The sequence below is a fragment of the Giraffa tippelskirchi genome, chromosome 9 (assembly GCF_054371585.1).
Source record: "Giraffa tippelskirchi isolate mGirTip1 chromosome 9, T2T-mGirTip1v1.2.pri, whole genome shotgun sequence".
Classification (NCBI taxonomy): domain Eukaryota; kingdom Metazoa; phylum Chordata; class Mammalia; order Artiodactyla; family Giraffidae; genus Giraffa; species Giraffa tippelskirchi.
The window spans coordinates 13,832,809-13,853,038 of record NC_137283.1 but is presented as its reverse complement, the minus strand read 5'-3'; the positions used below and the strand labels follow the sequence as shown (position 1 = coordinate 13,853,038).

The window sequence follows — 20,230 nt, the reverse complement described above, 5'->3', positions numbered from 1 at the left end:
TTCATGGCAAATAGATGGGGGGAACAGTGGAAACAGTGAGACTTTATTTTCTTGGGCTCCAAAATCACTGCAGATGGTGATTGCAGCCATGAAATTAAAAGACGCTTGCTCCTTGGAAGAAAAGCTATGACCAACCTAGACTGCATATTAAAAAGCAGAGACATTACTTTGCCGACAAAGGCCCATCTAGTCAAAGCTATGGTTTTTCCAGTAGTCATGTATGGATGTGAGAATTGGACCACAAAGAAAGCTGAGCGCCAAAGAATGGATGCTTTTGAACTGTGGTGTTGGACAAGATTCTTGAGAGTCCTTTGGACTGCAAGGAGATCAAACTAGTCAACCCTAAAGGAAATCAGTCCTGACTATTCATTGGAAGGACTGATGCTGAAGCTGAAGCTCCAATACCCTGGCCAACTGATGCAAAGAATTGACTCATTAGAAAAGACCCTGATGCTGGGAAAGATTGAAGGCAGGAGAAGGGGATGACAGAGGATGAGATGGTTGGATGGCATCACCGACTTGATGGACATGAGTTTGAGCAAGCTCTGGGAGTTGGTGAAGGACAGGGAAGCCTGGCGTGCTACAGTCCATGGGGTCGCAAAGAGTCAGACACGACTGAGTGACTGAACTGAACTAAACACTCCTGCAATCAGCTGGGGCCATGACAGCAGTGACAAAGATCAGGCAGAAACAACAACAGTCAAGATCTCCCTCTCATGAGCATCCCCCTCCTCCCACTGCCATTCTTCATCCAAGCCATGACCACTTTGTTCCACCATGAATCTAGACCCTTAGCCACTTCGGCATAATTAGCCAAGGCATCTGCAGTGACTCACTCCCAGCTTTTCTCATTACACTGAAGACAATGCTCCCAGAGGTCAAAGAAATTTGTCCTCCCCAAGAAAAGTGCACTCGTGGTCCTCAAATAGTAACTTGGAGACAGTCTCTGCGCTCACTGCTTACCTGCTTCTCCTAGTTAAAATGCATGATTCAATACTACAAGTGAAGCCAAACCATTTCCAGCACCCTAGAGAGACATTTTAGCTTTGGCCACATCTCAAACTGGAAACTATTTGTTAAGGACCATAATAAAAGGGCTTCCCTTGTGGCTCAGCTGGTAAAGAATACGCCTGCAATGAGAGAGACCTGCTGGGAAGATCCCTTGCAGAAGGGAAAGGCTACCCACTCCAGTATTCTGGCCTGGAGAATTCCACGGACTGTACAGTCCACGGGGTCACAAAAATTCGGACAGGGCTGAGTGACTTTCACTTTCACTTTCATAATAAAAGGAGGTGAGCCTACACTCTACTAGATAATGCCTCCTCTACTTTTTGTGAAACTGACAGCTTGCAGAACACTACTATCAAAAAAAAAAAAATCCAGGCCCACCCAGAGCATATGCTGCTAATGATAAAGAATTGCCTGGAAGGACTTTGATTTTACCAGAACATCAGAGGAACTGATGGAGATCTTATCTAAGTCCTCCAGTCCTCCACATGCATGGATGTTTCTTCTCTGCAAACCTGGAGAGAGAAAAATAAAATCTCATACCCTATTTTAATTAGTATCTATTTTAAGAGCTGCAAATACACCTGCATCTATGTTATCAAATGTAGAATTTACCAATAGCTAATCTGTGTAAACACAAGTCAGGAGACAGTAGCATTTTTCTCAGTCAACATATTCACATTATCTACTAACTAAGCCCAGGCATTAGGAGGAGCACAATGAAGAGGGGAGAGCTCTGAATGGTATGCTAAGGATGGGACTTCCCTGGTGGCTCAGTCGGTATAAAGAATCAGCCTGCAATGCAGGAGACCACCTGTAACACTCGTCAGAAAGACAAACCACTTACTCCACATGTTTGTAGTGATTTTCAACTAATTATTTTAAAAACATTTTTTTCAAAGTCCCCTGAACACCCAGAGCAGGGTCTTCCTTAACATTCAAATGCAGATAATTCATATTCTAGTGGTTCTTTGATTCACTCATATACCTATTTCCCCCCAAAAATGGAGCATCCTTTTCAGATGTCAGTACAAAATCCATTTCCTCTAGGAAGATTACCTTCTGCTTTTAAATGTCCTGGCATAGCATAAAACCTGCAACTTGAAAAGAGCCTAGAAATAATTCAGCTCCAAGACTGTGACGCTGGGGACTTCTCTGGTGGTCCAGTAGTTAGAATTACTTACTTCCACTGAAAGAGGCACAGATTTGATCTCTGGTGGGGAAATAAGGTCCCACAAGCCACGCAGCGGGGCCAGAGGGAAAAAAACCATCAAACTGGGGTACAAATGCTTACGCTGCAGGGAGCCCCCAAAGCCCCAAGCGCAATAAGGTGCATCTTTTTGAGTGCTTCTTGACTCCAGGCAGCAATTTAAAGTATTTTTACACTAAAACAAATAAGATGAATCCTGCATTCTATTCTTCATCAAAGGAGTAATGGAAGTAACACTGAAAATTCACTGAGAAGTCCTGGAAGCCTCAGGCTGAGCCCCCCAATTCCCCTTCCAGGGTTCCTTCAGCCGTGAGGGCTATGAGGGTAAGTTTCAGACCCTTTGGGACTCTATGGACTGTAGCCCGCCAGGCTCCTCTGTCCACGGGATTCTCCAGGCAAGAATACTGGAGTGGGTTGCCATTTCCTTCTCAGGGGGACCTTCCTGACCCAGAGATCAAACCCGTGTCTCCTCTGTCAGCAGTCAGATTCTCTACCACTGAGCCACCAGGCAAAGTCCAGCTTCAGGAGCATCAGTAGAATCCTTTTCCTATTGAGACACGGAAGCCAAAAGACATTCATTCCCAAGGCTGTGAGTGGCTGCCTGAGAGGTCACTGCCCCTGTTAGTCTTCAAAGAGATTTACAGTGCTTCTCACCATCACCGGGGCGAGGCTGGGAGCAGTCCTTCCTAGAACACTGGACCAGAAGCCCAAACAGGGATTTTAAGAGCTCACCTTCCACCGTCTTCTATTTCAGGTACACAATTAACAAATAAATAATTAAAAATGCTTCTCCATGAATAGTGAAGCCATGCAGTCCTTTATAAAACACATGTCAAATCCTTTCTTTAACCAGCTGCACATCATTTGGTACTGTATGTAGCTCAGAGGCACCCATATGGACACATGTGCTATTATTTTCTGTCTCTTCACTAAAACTTTGAACTTTTCAGCAGTGCAGGTGGTCTCCATTTGGATACACCTAATAAAAAGGCAAGTCAAACTAGGGAACATTTATTCAAAAAGAAGGAAAAAGAGCAGGGGAGGAACCAGAAGACCCATTCAACAGTGTTTCTGTATACAACAGACACTCACCCAGGTTAAAAATCTAAGAACCCACAGGAGCCCTGGGGTTGGTGGAAATAGTTGTCCCCCAACATCTTAATCTCCTAAAAGGACCATCCCTTTGTCCTCTCACAGAAATCCAAATACATACCAAATACAGGTGAATTAAACAGAGCAGGGTTCATTGTCAAAACCAAAGGTCATGTGATCATATATTTGAAGAGGCTGGCTGTTGTAACGTTATCCTCAAGTTTACTAAACTGAAAGACAGGTGAAAGACTTGGTTTAATATCAGCAACCCTCAGTAAGTTTAAATGAACTCTTCACCCTCCAATGCCTTTCCCACTGGAGCCCTACAGGAGAAAAGAAGTGCCTCTTTAGGAAAAGAGCCACCTGCCTGCCTGCCTTTCTCAGCTGTTTTCTAGGCTATATGGTGAAACAGAATAATCAAGTCTAGGAAAACACCAACAGCTGCTGGGCAGAGAAAGTCCAAAGTCGGCTCTCCACCTTGGGAGCAGACAGTCACGAGGGGAACCCAGAGGGTTAATTCCAGCCTCATTGAACAATTACAGAGACCTACTATGTGCAAGGTTAGGGGTAGGAGTTCAGAAGAAAGTCTGTATCACATGGCAAACAGTAAAATGCTGCTAGTCTGGAAACAAAGTTTAGAAACTCCTCTCAACGTGAGCAATGCTGTTTCATTTTCAAAGTCCTTTTACAAAATCTGATTTAACCCTCCCAATAAACCTATAAGAAGGAAAATAACTTCTATTATGTTTGCTATCTTATACCCATTAGGGCTCAAAAACCTTACCAAGTCACAAATCTAGTCATGTTGGAAGAAGACCTGAAAACCCTCCCAGGTCATTCAAACTTTTACAGACACTTTCAATCACAGCACTCTTTAATCTTTACAACAGTCCATGGAAGTTTGTTTGGGTTTTGTTTGTTTGTCTTGCAAGGGGTGGGGGGCGTGCAATCCCAAAGAGGGGACAGCCTAGTCAAAGAGGTTAAATAAGCACCCAAGGTCACACAGCCAGCAAAGAGAGGAGCTGTAATCTAATTCCAGGTTCCCCCCTTTAAGTCCTTCTCTAACACACCAGAGAGAAGGATTATGAGCAACACAGCCAGAGTGGAGACACCCTCCACGGAGAGCTGGGGGTGGGAAACCCAATTCCACAGGTCCCTGGGGCATCAAACAGGAAACGGTTGGTGCTGGGACCAAGCTGAAACCCAACTGTGGTCTGACCTGCTGCCCACGGACATGCACTTTCTACCCAGCTCAGCATCATCCCCAAGCCTGGGTCAGTGTTCCAGGTGGCTCGGTGCACAACTGTCTGGGCACCTCTGTGATAAAGATTGGGCCAGAGATCGAAGGGCACACACACGTAATCTTTCCAAACCAAGAGGCAGGAGCCATCTGTCACTCCAGGTCCAACTCAGAACCTGCCAGCCGACCTGTCATCGTCCACCGGAACTTGGGACACCCTCCTTGGTGCAGACCGCCCAGAGCCCCCACCGCTCAGTCTGGCGCCCTCCCTCTCTGCTGCTCTTGCAGTTGGAAATCGGAAAGGACACTGTTCCTAGCTTGTTTGCCTTGGGTGTTTATCTTCACCCCACCCCATAACCAAAAGATGCTCCACTGGCAAGAGTACCCATCCTGCCTACCCAACCGCAGACACTGACAACATTCACCCGTTTGCTTGAAGCAAAGTTCTAGTGAGGCATTTGAGGGGAAAATATTTTTTAATCAGAGGCCTAGACATACTTAGAAAGGGCCCAAAGTGGACGGCTGATTTCAGTTTTTGAACAGGCGCAGCGAAGGGGTCTAAAACACGTAGACTTAAAGGGTAGGGGGCACCCAGGGACAACCGGGGAAGCAGGGGAACGGGCTGTAGATTTGTGTTTTCCTGAACACAACTTGACAAAAGAGGAAGCAATACATTTCATTAAGTTTCTTTTAACTGCAGGAGGCTGACCTTGGAGATTCGAAAAGAAGTGAAAAACTCGGGTCCAAAAAGTGACAAAGTGAACTTGTTAACTCTCGGGATAGAAAGGAGGGGGCCTAAAAGCCATTTGTCCCGTGCCAAACACTCTCAGAAGATGGAGTTTACATTCGTTTGGCGGGCGAGTAGGAAGGGGGTGCCGCTCGCGCTCTGGCCTGGCTCAGCTCGGGGCTCTTTGAAGGTCGCCTCATTGTCACTTCAAAGCGCCGGAGCCGGGAATCCAGGCCACGCGGCGTGACCGACACGACGCTATGGGCACCTTTCTGTGCCCCACGGCCCTCCCGCAGGTGCGGCCGATGCCGGAGGGGGCCGCTCCCGCAGGGTCCCGGCCTCTCGCCGTTATCACTCTATGCACCCACACTCCCGAAACACCTTCCCGACCCATCCCCGAGGGCCCGATGCGCTGAAGCCACCGGTCAGCGGTCCCCGGGCTTACCCTCGAGAGGCGCACGGAGCGCGGCCCCGTAACAGGCGCGATCCCGGGGGCCTCCGGCGCCGGGCTGCCCAAGCGATCGACTCTCCTGGCCGCCTCCTCCTCGTTGTCCTCGGCCCAGTCCCGGCCGCCCGGCGGCTCCGGTTCCCTCCACAGCAGCCGGCCGGGCAGCACCGGGGCGCACGCGGCGGGCTCGGCTGGGGCGCCTCCTCCTCTTTCGGCTGCCCTCCCGCCGACTCGGCGCTCCCGGGCTCCGGGTCCGGGGTTCTGGGACGCGGGGTTCGTCGGGGCGCTCCGGCTCCCCCGCGCTCCCTCCTGCGCCGCCTTCCCGCGCGCGGCCCCTCTCCCGGGGCGCCTTGCTCTTAGCGCGCGGCCGTCAGGGGCTCGGGGCACGCGGGGGCGGCGGCCTGGTGGGCCCCGGGGCGGCGGGCGGGGGCGCTGCTGCGGACCGGGGCAGTGATGCGGGCGCCGCGGCGCGGCCTCTCGCCATGGCTCTCGGCGGGCGGGCGCTTCGCACCTCCCCTCCGCGCTGCCGTCACTGCCCGACGCGCGCCGAGCCCTCCCCTTCCCCCGCCCCGCCTGCGGACCCGCGCCACCACCTCCAGGACGCCCGCCGGGCGGAGCGCGTCGCCGCTGCCCCGTGCCGCGCCGGCAGGTAGCCGGCTCCTGCGCCTTTACCCGCGTCTGGCCTGGAGAAGTCCCGGGCGAAAATACCTATAGCGGGAAAGGTATCCCACACCCCCAGTACCACCGCCTCCGCCCCGAGCACTTGTAGCACTTCTCAGTGTCAGTTCGATCAGTCTATGGGGAGGGTTAAACTCACGCTGAGACTGCCGTGAATGCAGGGGAAATCCAGGCGCTCCGTCCGTGCAGGCCCGCCCGTTCCCTAGGAAAGCAATCCTTAGGCTTAAATGGGGGTGGGACGGAGCCAGGAGGTGTGGGGAATATGAATGAACAAAATGCCACCCAAGGGTAAGGGAGGGAGACAGGGGTGTGGAGGATCAGGAAACGATCCAGGAAGTAAGTGCACACAGGCTACTCTATTATGCAAATCACCAGTGGACAGTTTAACAGGGAACAACACGCATGACCTCATTTCCAGTTGAGGCTGCTGAGTCTACAGCACTGGCCTCAGTCCCTGCCCAAAGGTCATGGAGGACACTGGGAGGACATGGAGAAGACTCAGACCAGAACGGGAAGACCCAAGGAAACTAAACCGGAGAAAACCCTGGTTTCCATTACTGGAAGGGGACTTGAAGAGATGGTGTATAGTAAAGATCGGTTCAAGCAGGAATCATCCATGGATGCTCGCTCTAGGAGGTTGTGGTTTATTGTGGAGCAGATATTTGCCTGGGTTAATGTGTCTCCCCAGTAGGTGGTTTAGGCTTATTAGTAGCAAGAGAAAAGTATTCAGTATACGAAGGGGCAGGGAGACAGCATCTTTACCAGGATCAAAATTGACATCAGGAAGGAAAGCAGACGGAGAACATGTCCTCAGAACACATCACCTAGACAGTATTTCCAGGGAGAATGCAGAACCTGAATCTAATGATAATGAAACCCCAGACAAACCAAAATGAAGAATATCTATTTTAAAATGAGGCAGGGACTGTATTCTTCCAACATGTCAATGTCACAAAAGAAGGCTTGGGAAATGTTCTAGATTAAAGAGTGCTAAAAAGTCTTGACAACTAAATGTGATACCTGGTCCTAGACTGGATGTTTGGGGGAGGGGAGATGCTGTAAAGAACATTCCAATGGACAAAATTGAAATCCTGATAGTAAAGTGTTGGCTCAATGTTAAATGTGCTGATGTTGATACTTGTATTATGGTCGTGTACAAGGATATCCCTCTTCTTAGAATTACACTCTGAAATATTGCGTAGGGCTAAAGAGGCACTATGTATGCAATTTATCTTCAAATGATTCACAAAAAAACTGTTGATGGAAACAAATGCTAAAGTAAATGGGCAAAAAATTAACCATCAGTGAATCTGGGTTCAGGGTGTATTGGAATGTTTCTGTGAGTTTGAAATTATTTTCAAATAAAAAGATTTTGAAAAACCATCAAGTGGGGGATGAGGTGAGATGGGAAGAAGGCAAGAAGTGGTCATAAAAAGACAACCCAAGGGATCCTGATGGTTTTAGGACTTGTGGCTTTAGAATGGGTGATAAAATTTATGTAGAACTGACACACACACACAAAAGTACAAGTAAAACTAGGGAAATTGAGGAAGACAGGTGGACTGTATGATTGTCAATATCATAGTTGTCATACCATAGTAAAGTTTTCCAAATGTTATCATTGGGGAAATTAGGCAAAGGGTATTATTTCTTATGACTGAATGTGAATCTACAATTATCTCATTAAAAATTTCAATTACAAGGAGTTCCCTGGTGGCCTCGTGGTTAGGATTCCAGGCTTTCATTGCCATGGCCTAGGTTCAGTCACTGGTTGGGGAACTGAGATCCCCACAAGCTGCCCAGTGCAGCCGAAAAAAGAATTTTTTTCAGTTACACACACACAAAAAAATGACCATGTATGTGCCAGATTTGTACATAAATGTGCATGGCTGCCTGGGAGTTCACAGAGCAAAAGTGCGGAGCTCCTAGTGGGTTTAGAGCAGACATGAAGCTGTTATCAACAGCGAGAGTTTTTTTTTAAGGACGAAAGGACTATGTGAAGTATAACTGACAGATCAGGTTCCTTCCAGTTCTGTAATTTAAGAATCCAAGAGCTGGGGGATCTTTGAGATCATCTAGTCCAACCTTCTCATTTTCAGGAAACTGTGGGCAGAAAAGTGGTACATGACCAGAGGAGCATCAAATTAGTGGTAGACCCGTAAATACAACTCTTCTCTGCTGAATATGTCCAGTGCTCTTTGCACCTTTACCAGCTGCCTGTCACTCTCCATATCCATGAGATAGAGTCAAGGTCGCTACAGAATTTTGAAGTCATTCATTCAGCCATTTTGAGCCCTTGCCTGTGGCCTTGTGGGAGCAGGGTCCTGATGTTTGGTTCCCAGCACCAGATGACAGACGTGTGATTCTGCTCCTGAGGAGGAGGGGCCGGTCTCCCTCTTACATTCACAGCTTGGAGGAAGCAGGTGGCAGATGGAACCCCTGGAGCGAGTCAGCCCCACCTCCCCAAGCTATGGGCCCTGAGCTACTTGAAGCTGCTTGTAGCCTGCTACCGCTGCAAGTCAAGAGTGCAGGGCCCTGGGAAGGATGCAGGATGGATATATGGAAGAGAAAACAGTCATTGCCCTGGCAGGTCCCAGTCTCATCCAACATCAGGCAGAGGTGCCTGCACCAGAAGTGACTCTGGCTTCCCTTGGGCCATGGAAAGTCACTATTCTTTTCTTTTGTCAAATTGAATCAAAATCAAAATCAACACATGTTTATAGATATTTGTCAGGCTCTGAATTAGTTACTGTGGGAAAATGCATACAAACAAACGAACAAGCAAAAAATATCTGATCCTTGACCTTTAGGATCCCAAAATATAGCAAGGGACCCAGGATGGAAATGGAGAAAATGACCTGACCAAAGAATGAAGATGTTAGCTTTGTTGGGTCAGGTTCTCCTCAAAAGCAGTGTTAGAGAAGGGCTTGAGGGGAGTAATCCCATGGAATAGAGGTGGGAAAAGGAATCAGGAGCACACAAAAGAGAGAAGGAGAGAAAGCCCATCCAAGAGTGCTTGGTCTAGGTGGTAACCACTATGATCAACTGAGCTCAGTCCCACTGTGGTGGCCCTTTGAGGAACTGCAAAGAATGCAAAACAAAAGGAGGGAGCATCTATCCACCAGTTCCTGCCTCCCATTGGTCAAGCGGATGCTGAGCAAAAAAGTAAACCAAACAAGTATGACACAGGACATACATATGTAAAATGATGCCTGACGTACCAGCAGAAAAGCATCCTGAGGGCAGGGATTTTTGTCTGCTTTTATCACACTGTTGCTTTCCTAGCACCAAAACCAGTGCCTAATTCATAATAGATGTCTAATCAATAGATACAGAATGGATGAAATACTATCTTAGGTTGAGGATAGAAGAAATTATAGAAAATAGATGCACAAGTCATTTTTCAACAATTTGTATATGTATGTGCCTATTTGTGCCAGGTATTGGATAGTCCAGGTATTGGATAGGGTGACAGTATAGTGAATAAAACAGGTATAATCCTGGCCTTATTGGACATTGCCGTCTAGGAGATGAATCGAGTAATATGATACATGAACACATATTCAATTAGCTTGTGACAAATGCTTTGAAGAAAAGGATGCAGGCACTAGAAGTAGGTAATAGGCATGTTCATGATAATTGGTCTGGGAGGACCTGTCTAAGGAGGTGACCCTTAACGTGAGATCCAGAGGAAGGACAGGAGCCGACCAAACAAAGGGGAAGGGGACAACATGAGATAAACACAGGCAACAAAGACCCTCTATGGCTGGAGTCATGGGGAAGAGCCAGACCATGGGTTTGTGACGGTTTCAGTAAGGAGAAAAGAGTTTTAGGTAAGACAGTGATGTCATCAAATGCAGATTTTTAAAAAGTTCCCCCCAGCTGCTGTGTGGAAGATGGACTCAAGTGGACAACCAAGAAGATCTCATGGCTTTGGAAGGTATAGAGAGGACCAGACCCCTTCAGGGCCAGCCAGGGAGGCATGGCTTCCATGGCCTCTATCTCCACCACCTCTGCTGCCCGCCAGTCATACTTCAGTGATGTGCTGACACCCCACTGTAACACACGTGGGCCCCCCAAATTGAACTCGTAGAGTGTAGGTTTGCATAACTGAAGGTTCATTAAAATCAGTATTTCTCAGACAATCTTACAGTTACTATTCTTTTTAAAAAAAGGAAAAAATGCTTCTATTCATTTCATAGATATATAGGAAATAGGTCAATTATTACAAATAAAGCTTAAACTGACATGGAGCACCCTAAATGATTGTGGGGGGAAGATACTCACCTGTAACCACCTCCCACACATACATCTTCCAAGAAAAGGCCTTGAACCATTCTAGACCAAGAGCAAAAGTCCAACTACATTATACCCACTCTCACATTATCACTGAATGGCTTATCCAAGGGTTTTAATCTAACATTTATTGAACACATATATGTTCCAAGCACAGTACTAAGTGCTTTAATTATAACAGCTCAGTGAATCCTCACAGCAACTCTATGGGGTAGCTATTAACATCTGTAGTTTATAGATAAGAAAACTGAGCCTCAGAGAAGTTAATTAACTTACCCAAAGTCACATACTATGGACAAGGTCAGAATCCAATCCAGGCTTCTAGCCTCATATGACTAATTAAATACATTGCTTTGGTTCTTCTGCAGACAAAGTAGAATCGCTCAGTCTTAGAAGATGGGAAGGATAGCGAGGTGAGGATTGGGGTGGGAAAGTAATCTTATGATTAAGACATGTAGCCTTTATGTTTATAATGCTGACCCATTGCTCACAGATTCCTCAGAAGGGAAAAAACATGGATTAATACCAATAACCTCTTTATTGCATCCTGTATTAATCTTGAGATTTTAAATACCATCTAAACATAGCCATGGATAAACATAAACATAGCCATGGATAACTTCCAAATTTATATTTTTGGCCTTGACTTTCCCTCCTGAACTCCAGATTCATCAACAAACTTCCTACTTGACGCTGCCATTTGGATGTCTAATAGACATTTCAACATTCTGTGTCCTAACCTGAACTGCTGGTCTTTCCCCAGTTTACTCTTCCAGGCACCCAGATTTCAGAGGCTCATGCCAAAAACCTTATAATTGTTTTTATCTTTTCTCTATTTTTTGCAATGATGGTATTTATATTTTTAATTAATTTTATTGGAGTACACTTGTTTTATAATGTTGCATTAGTTTCTACCACACAGCAAAGTGAATCAGCTCTATATATACATATATCCATCTCATTTTTGGATTTCCTTCCCCTTTAGGCTACCACAGAGCATGGAGTAGAGTTTCCTGTTATATACAGTAGATTCTAGTTAGTTATCTATTTTATACATAGTATCGATATTTTATATATAGTACCAATAATGTATACAGCCAATCCCAGTCTCCCAATTCAGCCACCCTCCCCTGTCCCCCTTGGTGTCCCCACGTTTGCTCTCTTTGTCTGTGTCTCTATTTCTGTTTTGCAAATAACATCATCTATACCACTTTTCTAAATTCCACGTATGCACATTGATATATGACATTCATTTTTCTCTTTCTGATTTACTTCACTCTGCGTGAAAATCTCTAGGTCCATCCACGCTTCTACAAATGTCCCAATTCATTCCTTTTTATGACTGAGTAATATTCTATTGTGGGCTTCCCCGGTAGCTCAGTGGTAAAGTATCTTCCTGTCAGTGCAGGAGACTCGGGTTCAGTCCTTGGGTCGGGAAAATTCCGTGGAGAAGGAAATGGCAACGGACTCCAGTATTCTTGTCTGTGAAATCCCATGGACAGAGGAGGCTGGTGGGCTACAGTCCATGGGATTTCAAAAGAGTTGGACACGACTTAGCGACTAAATAACAACAACAATATTCCATTATATATATATGTATATATATACATATATACATATATATATACATATATGTACCACGTCTTCTTTATTCATTCTTCTGTTGATGGACATTTAGGTGTTTTCATGTCTTGGCTATTGTAAATAGTGCTGCAGTGAACATTGGGGTGCATATGTCTTTCTGAATTATGGTTTTCTCTGGGTATATGCCCAAGAGTGGGATTTTTTTCAACCCCACATCCAATCTGTCAGCAAGTCTGTTGCTTCTACCTTCAAAATATAAGCCAGAATCTACTTACCACTGTCACTATCTGCAACTTACTCCAAACCACCGTCATTTCTTCCAGATTCCTACAAGAACCTCCTGATTTTCTGACTGCTCCCCTGGCCCCCATCTCCCCTATAGTCCATTGTCCACACAGGAGCCATGTTCTGGAAAATGTGAGTCATATCATGACCTTCCTCTGTTAAAGCTCTCTATGTCTCCCCAGTTCTCCCAGAATATGAGCAAAAGTCTTCCCAGTGGCCCATTAGACCTACACTATCTGCCCCCGACCTTATTTTCCTCTTTGCTCGAACTCACTCACTGCACAGGCACAATGGTCTCCTTGCTGTTCCTTGAACATGCCAGGGACACTCTCGCCTCAGCACTTTCGCTCTGTTCCCTTTGCCTGGAATAGCCTTCCCCTCACCTCAGTGAGGCCTCCTTGAACCACCTCGTTTAATAATGCCACTTCTTTCCCCCTGGCATCCCAATCTCCTTGCCTGCTCTATTTTTTCCTTATTTAGCACATTTTAAAATATTACAAAATGTATTTATTATTGTTGATTTTCATTTCCTCTTTCTGGACTCATGAGAGAGACATATGCCCTCATGTATGTTCAGCACAATGTCTAGAACATAGTAATCGCTCAATAAACATTTGTTGAATGATCAAGCCTTCAGAATCTAACCAAAGATCAACATTTTATTGTTTAGGGTCTAAAAAAGATAGTATTTTTTTTTTATAGCAAAGTTAAAAGATCTTGAGACTATGTCCTAAACTGGCTGCCTTTTCACAGCCCATTGTGAAGTGAACATCTATCAAAAACCTGCTAGATCCTGTTTGTTTTCACAATCTACCTTATTATCCTTGGGGTAATGAATGTCCCATATTACTTTATGATTATTGTATAAAAGAACTTCTTATCTGCAAGTTCTAGGATTCCACATTTCATTGGATGACTCTAAAGTGGACGCCAGCTAAACCTCAGGCTTTCATGGACTTTGAGTTCATCTAATCCTCTTTCTAAGCTAAAGATTCCTTATCGCAGTTTAGCCTGATAGAAAACTACCTCTGCTATTTTAATTCTCTAGTTGCTCCTATCTAAATCTTTCCAAATTTATATGCCTTTCTGAGTTTCTGGTGCATATTTTAAGTGTGGTTAATATCCTGGAGAAGAAAATGGCAACCCACTCCAGTATTCTTGCCTGGGAAATCCCATGGACAGAGGAACCTGGAAGGCTACAGTCCATGGGGTGGCAAGAATCAGACACAACTGACTGACTGTCACAATATTGTTCTAGCTGCCTGTTTCCTAGTGTTGTCTGTATACATTTTTTTTTTTTTTTACTTTCCCCCAAGCAAGGGATTCTTTAACCAGGGTCCAAGGGAGTCCCAGGATAGATGTTAGGGTTTATTAATGACAATGGACTAAAGTGATGTAAGGGCTTCCCTGGTGGCTCAGTGGTAATGCAGGAGACCTGAGTTCGATCCCTGGGTCAGAAAGATCCCCTGGAGGAGGAAACGGCAACCCACTCCAGTATTCTTGCCTGAAGAATACCATGGACAGAGGAGCCTGGCAGGCTACAATCCATGGGGTCTCAAGAGTTGGACATGACTTAATGACTAAACCACCACCCACAAAATGATGTAATCAGCAACTCTAAAATATAATGGCCAAATACAATGGCTTATTGTTTGCTCAAGTAACAGCCTAGAGTAATTCCAAATTGTTTCAGTTCAGTTCAGTCGCTCAGTCGTGTCCGACTCTTTGCGACCCCATGAATTGCAGCACGCCAGGCCTCTCTGTCCATCACCAACTACCGGAGTCTACCCAAACCCATGTCCATCGAGTCGGTGATGCCATCCAACCATCTCATCCTCTGTCATCCCCTTCTCCTTCCGCCACCATTCCTACCCAGCATTAGGGTCTTTTCCAATGAGTCAACTCTTCGCATGAGGTGGCCAAAATATTGGAGTTTCAGCTTCAACATCAGACCTTCCAATGAACACCCAGGATTGATCTCTTTTAGGATGGATTGATTGGATCTTCTTGCAGTCCAAGGGACTCTCAAGAGTCTTCTCCAACACCACAGTTCAAAAGCATCAATTCTGCGGCGCTCAGCTTTCTTCGCCGTCCAACTCTCACATCCATACATGACCACTGGAAACACCATAGCCTTGACTAGACGGACTTTTGTTGGCAAAGTAATGTCTCTGCTTTTAAATATGCTATCTAGGTTGGCCATAACCTTCCTTCCAAGGAGTAAGCGTCTTTTAATTTCATGGCTGCAATCACCATCAGCAGTGGTGATTCTGGAGCCCAAAAAAATAAAGTCTGACACTGTTTCCACTGTTTCCCCATCTATTTCCCATGAAGTGATGGGACCAGATGCCATGATCTTAGTTTTCTGAACGTTGAGCTTTAAGCCAACTTTTTCACTCTCCTCTTTCACCTTCATCAAGAGGCTCTTTAGTTCTTCTTCACTTTCTGCCATAAGGATGGTGTCATCCGCATATCTGAGGTTATTGATATTTCTCCTGGCAATCTTGATTCCAGCTTGTGTTTCTTCCAGCCCAGCATTTCTCATGATGTACTCTGCATATAAGTTAAATAAGCAGGGTGACAATATACAGTCTTGACGTACTCCTTTTCCCAAATTGTTTCACCCACTTACAAAAGGACTCGGGCTAATTTTGACTGCCGTCTTAGGTCACGCTGGGCCTGGCCATCTCAATTAGGTGCTGTGGTAAACAGCATGGAAGAGGTTTTATGAATCAGGCCTGGCAGGGACACACATATCACTTTTGCTCAAATTTTACTGACCAGAGGTCCTAGAGACATGGCCACATTTAACTGCAAGGGAGGCTGGGAAATATAGGCTAGCTGGACAACCAAGAAGAATGGGAAAACAGATTTTTGTGTTCAGCTAGCATTTGCTGCCTAAAGGGGTCTGGGAAACAGACACATGCACAGACTATGTTCTTTTGCTCTGTTTATTTTGTGTTATTTTGAGAATTATCAAGAAAATGTGCTTTATCAGTAAAAACTATAAGCTTACGGCTTTACTATACTTTATGCTTCACCAGCATGTATGACGTTATATGATTGGCTCAGCTGGGTCACATGACTGTAAGGACTTAGGGTTATAGTCTGTTACTAACAAAACATACCAGTACATATGGTCTGGTAAGGTGCAAGGCATTATCATGCCATCATACCAGGTTCTGACATGTGTTAATAAGAATTGAGCAAAACCTATTGGGAGGGATACTCCATCCACATCTCTCATGGCCCTGGAGTTGTGTGCAGCCCGCGCCAGCTGCCAGCCCTGCATCTCTCACTGACTGCCTCTCCTGGACACTGAAGGCTGCTCTGCTTAGTGCAGTGGCCTGAAATTTCTGGGGAATCGATGACTTTGTACCAGAAGTTCCTCTGTCCCTTAGGGCAATGTATGTTTTATGCTGGCTGCCAGACTCTTCATGTGATTGTGAAAGTGAAAGTCGCTCAGTCATGTCCAACTCTTTGCGACTCCATGGATTATACAGTCCATGGAATTCTCTAGGTCTGAATACTGGAATGGGTAGCCTTTCCCTTCTCCAGGGTATCTTCCCAACCCAAGGATCAAACCCAGGTATCCTGCATTGTAGGCGGATTCTTTACCAGCTGAGCCACCAGGGAAGACCTTGTGATTAAGTTCCAGTTATTTTTGCTTGATTTAACATTCTTCACTGGCCATCTTCCTTCCTATCTCACTTCTCTGCCCTCCTGCCTGTGTTTCCTTGTTGTTGCTGTTTAGTCCCTAAGTCGTGTCCATCTCTTTGCGACCCCATGGACTATAGCTGGCCAAGCTCCTCTGTCCATAGGATTTCCCCAGGCAAGAATGCCAGAGTGGGTTGCCATTTCCCACTCCAGGGGATCTTTCTGCTCAGGGGTCGAACCCGAGTCTCCTGCACTGCAGGTGGATTCTTTACCGCTGAGCCACCGGGGAAGCCCTGTGTTTCCTGGGATCACCAAATCAATTGCTTGCATAGGTATGGTCTTCTTTTGGAGGAATATAAACTAAGACACCTATCCTACCATGAGTATTACACATATTAGTCAGTGTGTATGCTCAGTACAGACTCTACTGGAAGCCATCAAGGCAAAGAGCCTCAGAGAAAATTCTTTAGACACGCTGTGATTATGTCACAATAGAAGAACGGCAAGGAGAGATAGGGTCAGCTGTTTCTGAACTACAAGGACTCTGAGAACAAAAGTAACTATCTGGCACTGCTCAGCTCCAGCAAGTAGAACGTTCTTCTCCTGGTGTTACTCAATTTATCGCCTTTAGCAAAATAAAGCAGTTGACCAGTACGAATAGATTCCTGTTTCTTTGACTGGGCCCCAGGGATAAAAAAAACCAATAAGAAACAAACTCCATGTAGGGTATAATAACTTGGCAAACACGAAGCTGTTTTAGCTGACGGAATAAGGTGAGGAGACACAGCATACCTTATTCCTCCCAAGCCCACCCTACGTGAACCAATTAAATGGAGGATGCACCAGCCGCCTCTTAAAGGAAGATGCTAGGCCTATCTGTTAGCTGAGTAGACAAAGAAGGACTTCCAGGAACGGGAACAAATTGCTCATTCCTTTCATTTTACTTGAATCACCCCATGGGACAGGACACAGAAGCCACCTCATCCCACGTGAGATGACCTTATTGCCAAAAAAAGCACAAGGCACAGGGCAAAGTGCGAGAGTACCTGAGTCTGACCATCTTGGACATTCTGAAGAAAGGGTGGACCTTCTTCCTGTAAAGAATTCCAGTGTGAGTCAGCTGCCACTCAGAAGCCTTATTTGAAGTGGCCTTCAAGGTCATACATTCCAGTGCCAAGCAGGAAAAAAAAGGACACACGCTAAAAAAAAATGTAAGTCATTGTTTTCCTTTTCCCCTCCATTTCAAAAGCTTGTTGAGCAGGACCCATCTTATTGATTCTTTTCCTCCCCATCTCAATTAATCTGAAAGATTGGCACACTGCTTCTGTTTCTTTAATATTTACCCTTAAGTGTTTAACAAATTTATGTTTCTTTAAGAAAAAGACATTGATCTTACTTGAGGATGTACTCTAGGAAAACAAGAATAAACTCAAATAAGGAACCTAATCCTTCACATGCAAAACATAATGATAAAATACAATACGTGTCTGGAGCATCTGGGAATACTAGGCAGTAAGAAGTGGTCAAAACACAAAAGCAAACCCAACCCAAAATGATGGGGTATCTCATAGGGCCCAGGAAAGACTTTGCAACTGCCAAAGCTGAGAGAGCTTCTAATGGCCAAAGAGGTCCCAATGGTCAAAGCTGAAATAATTGAAACACCAAAATAAGGCAGTACTGGATTTTAACGCCAAGTACAAAATAAATAGCCATGAATCCACACTGATATAAATAACTGATTGAATGAATAAATACACGGTGGACTTCCCTGACAGTCCAGTGGCTAAGACTCCACTCTCTCAATACAGGGGACCTGGGTTCAATCTCTGGTTAGGGAACCAGATCCCCAGAGCCACAACTATAAGATCATGCAAGTGGCAACTAAGACCCAGTACAGCCAAAAGATAAATAAAATATGGACTTCCTTGGTGGTTCAGTGGCTAGGAATCCACCTGCCAATGCAGGGGACATGGTTTGATCCCTGTTTGGGAAAGATTTCACATGCCACGGAGCATCTAAGCCCATGCACTGCAACTACTGAAGTCCATGCGCCTAGAGCTCATGTTCTGCAACAAGAGAAGACACTGCAGTGAGAAGCCCGCACACCGCAACTTAGACCCTGCTTGCCACAACTAGAGAAAGCCCACGCAGAGCAAAGAAGAGCCAGTGCTGTCAAAAATAAATAAAGAAATACAAAAAAGTCATAATTTAAATAAATGAATACATGGGGAAGCAGAGACAAATCTCTCATATAGAGGAATTTCAATTAGAGTGTATAGATCTCTACTCTCATGTGGGTAGAGAATAACTCCGTACTCCACAAGTGTGGACTGCACATAGTGACTTTCTTCCAAACGGTATAGTATAGAAAGGGATAAGAAATTACTTGACAGTGGAGAAACATGATAAACACCAGTTCAGCAAGGCAATCAAGGTTTTCAGTAGTGATAAGTCAGGTTGATAGTATGTACTTTTGATGTGATATGATAAGAATAGCAGTTTGCCACTGCGGGCAACCTCTCCCAAACCCACAACCCCGGTCTTATCATGAGAAATATATCAGAAAAATCTCAGTTGAGGGACATTCTAAAAATATCTGACCAGTACTCTTCAAAACTGTCATGTTCATCAAAAACAAGGAAAATTTGAGAAACTGTCACAACCAAGAGGAGCCTTAAGGAGACACAACTAAGTGTCATGTGGTATTCTGGATGAGATTCTGGAATGAAAAAAGAGCATTCAGTAGAAATTTAGGGTATCTGAATGAAATATGGACTTTAGTTAATAAGGTATCAATATTTTTTCATCATCAATATTTGCAACAAATGTACCACATTAATGTAAGATATTAATAATAGAGGAAATTGAGCATTCGGCATATGAGAACTCTTCTACTATCTTTCCAATTTCTCAATAAATCCAAAAACTATTCCAAAAAAGTTTATTTCAAAAATAGTGGTGAACATTGAAATTGGTATAATTTAAGGTCTAAATAACTGTCAATAATATGATAAGAATGTTTAATGCATTGGTTATTAAAGAAAGTGAAACTGTTAATCAAGCTTCTCTGTCCATGAAATTCTCCAGGCAAGAATACTGGGGTGGGTTGCCATTCCCTTCTCCAAGGGATCTTCCCGACCCAGGGATCGAACCCAGGTCTCCTGCATTTCAGGTAGCTTCTTTACCATCTGAGCCACCAGGAAAGCCCTATTAAAGTATTATTTAAATGGTAAAAAAAATGAATGACTTGAAATTAAAATACAATTTCTACTAAATCTGGACTGTTAAGGGAGAGGGAAGAAGACGGAGAAAGGAGATCAGTCTAATGGCTTCATCCTTTGTAGTGTATGATATTGATGAAGAAATATGTTTTTTATTTTTTTAGATATTAGGGGTTATTGCTAGAGAAACTGAATAAGCTGTTGAACATCCAAATCAGTGGAGGGGAACACTGATAAAGTATAATAAAGTCAAAACAAAATATGGTAAGAGTAAGGGTCAGAGGAAAGACTGAGAGGTAAATTTTCCTTTAGAAAGAGAAGACTCTCAGGGTGAAAAAACAAAGTCTAGCTTTCTGGTGTTTGCAAAAGACAATGATTTCTTTTTAAAAGTTGGAAGTAATGGGAAGGGCAAGAATACAACAAAACAATGCACAATAAGTTAAAACAAAAAATAAAAAGAAAGCATAATATGGCAGCAGTGTCCTCAACTCCTGTACACTTGCCTTTCCTCAGTCAGCTCGCATACAGCCTGAGTCCATTACACGCAGAACTGCAGGGAGTTCTGCCCTTTCCCCCAGTAAACCTGAGGATCCTAAGAAATATTTACATGTTACAAAAATTCCTCCTATTATTCTTGTCACTTCTTGTGCTTGCCTCCAGATGACTGTTGCAGACCCCTCACCTCTGCAGAGCTCATCAGCCAATACCACTCAGAGGTCCTCCAGCTGTCCGTCTGAGCGCAGCTAATACAAGGCTGTCATGCTTAATTAGATTTGACTAAAAC

General features: G+C 44.8%; 1 protein-coding gene across 1 annotated transcript in view; it reads right to left on the bottom strand.

Moving 5' to 3' along the window:
- The window catches only part of TRAK1 (trafficking kinesin protein 1), a 152,660-nt gene extending 146,444 nt beyond the window's left edge, over positions 1 to 6,216 (bottom strand). The window contains exon 1 of the mRNA XM_081527647.1: positions 5,723 to 6,216. The gene's annotated coding sequence lies outside the window, so the exon portion shown is untranslated. The remainder of the gene's footprint in view (positions 1 to 5,722) is intronic.
- Positions 6,217 to 20,230: the final 14,014 nt, after the last annotated feature.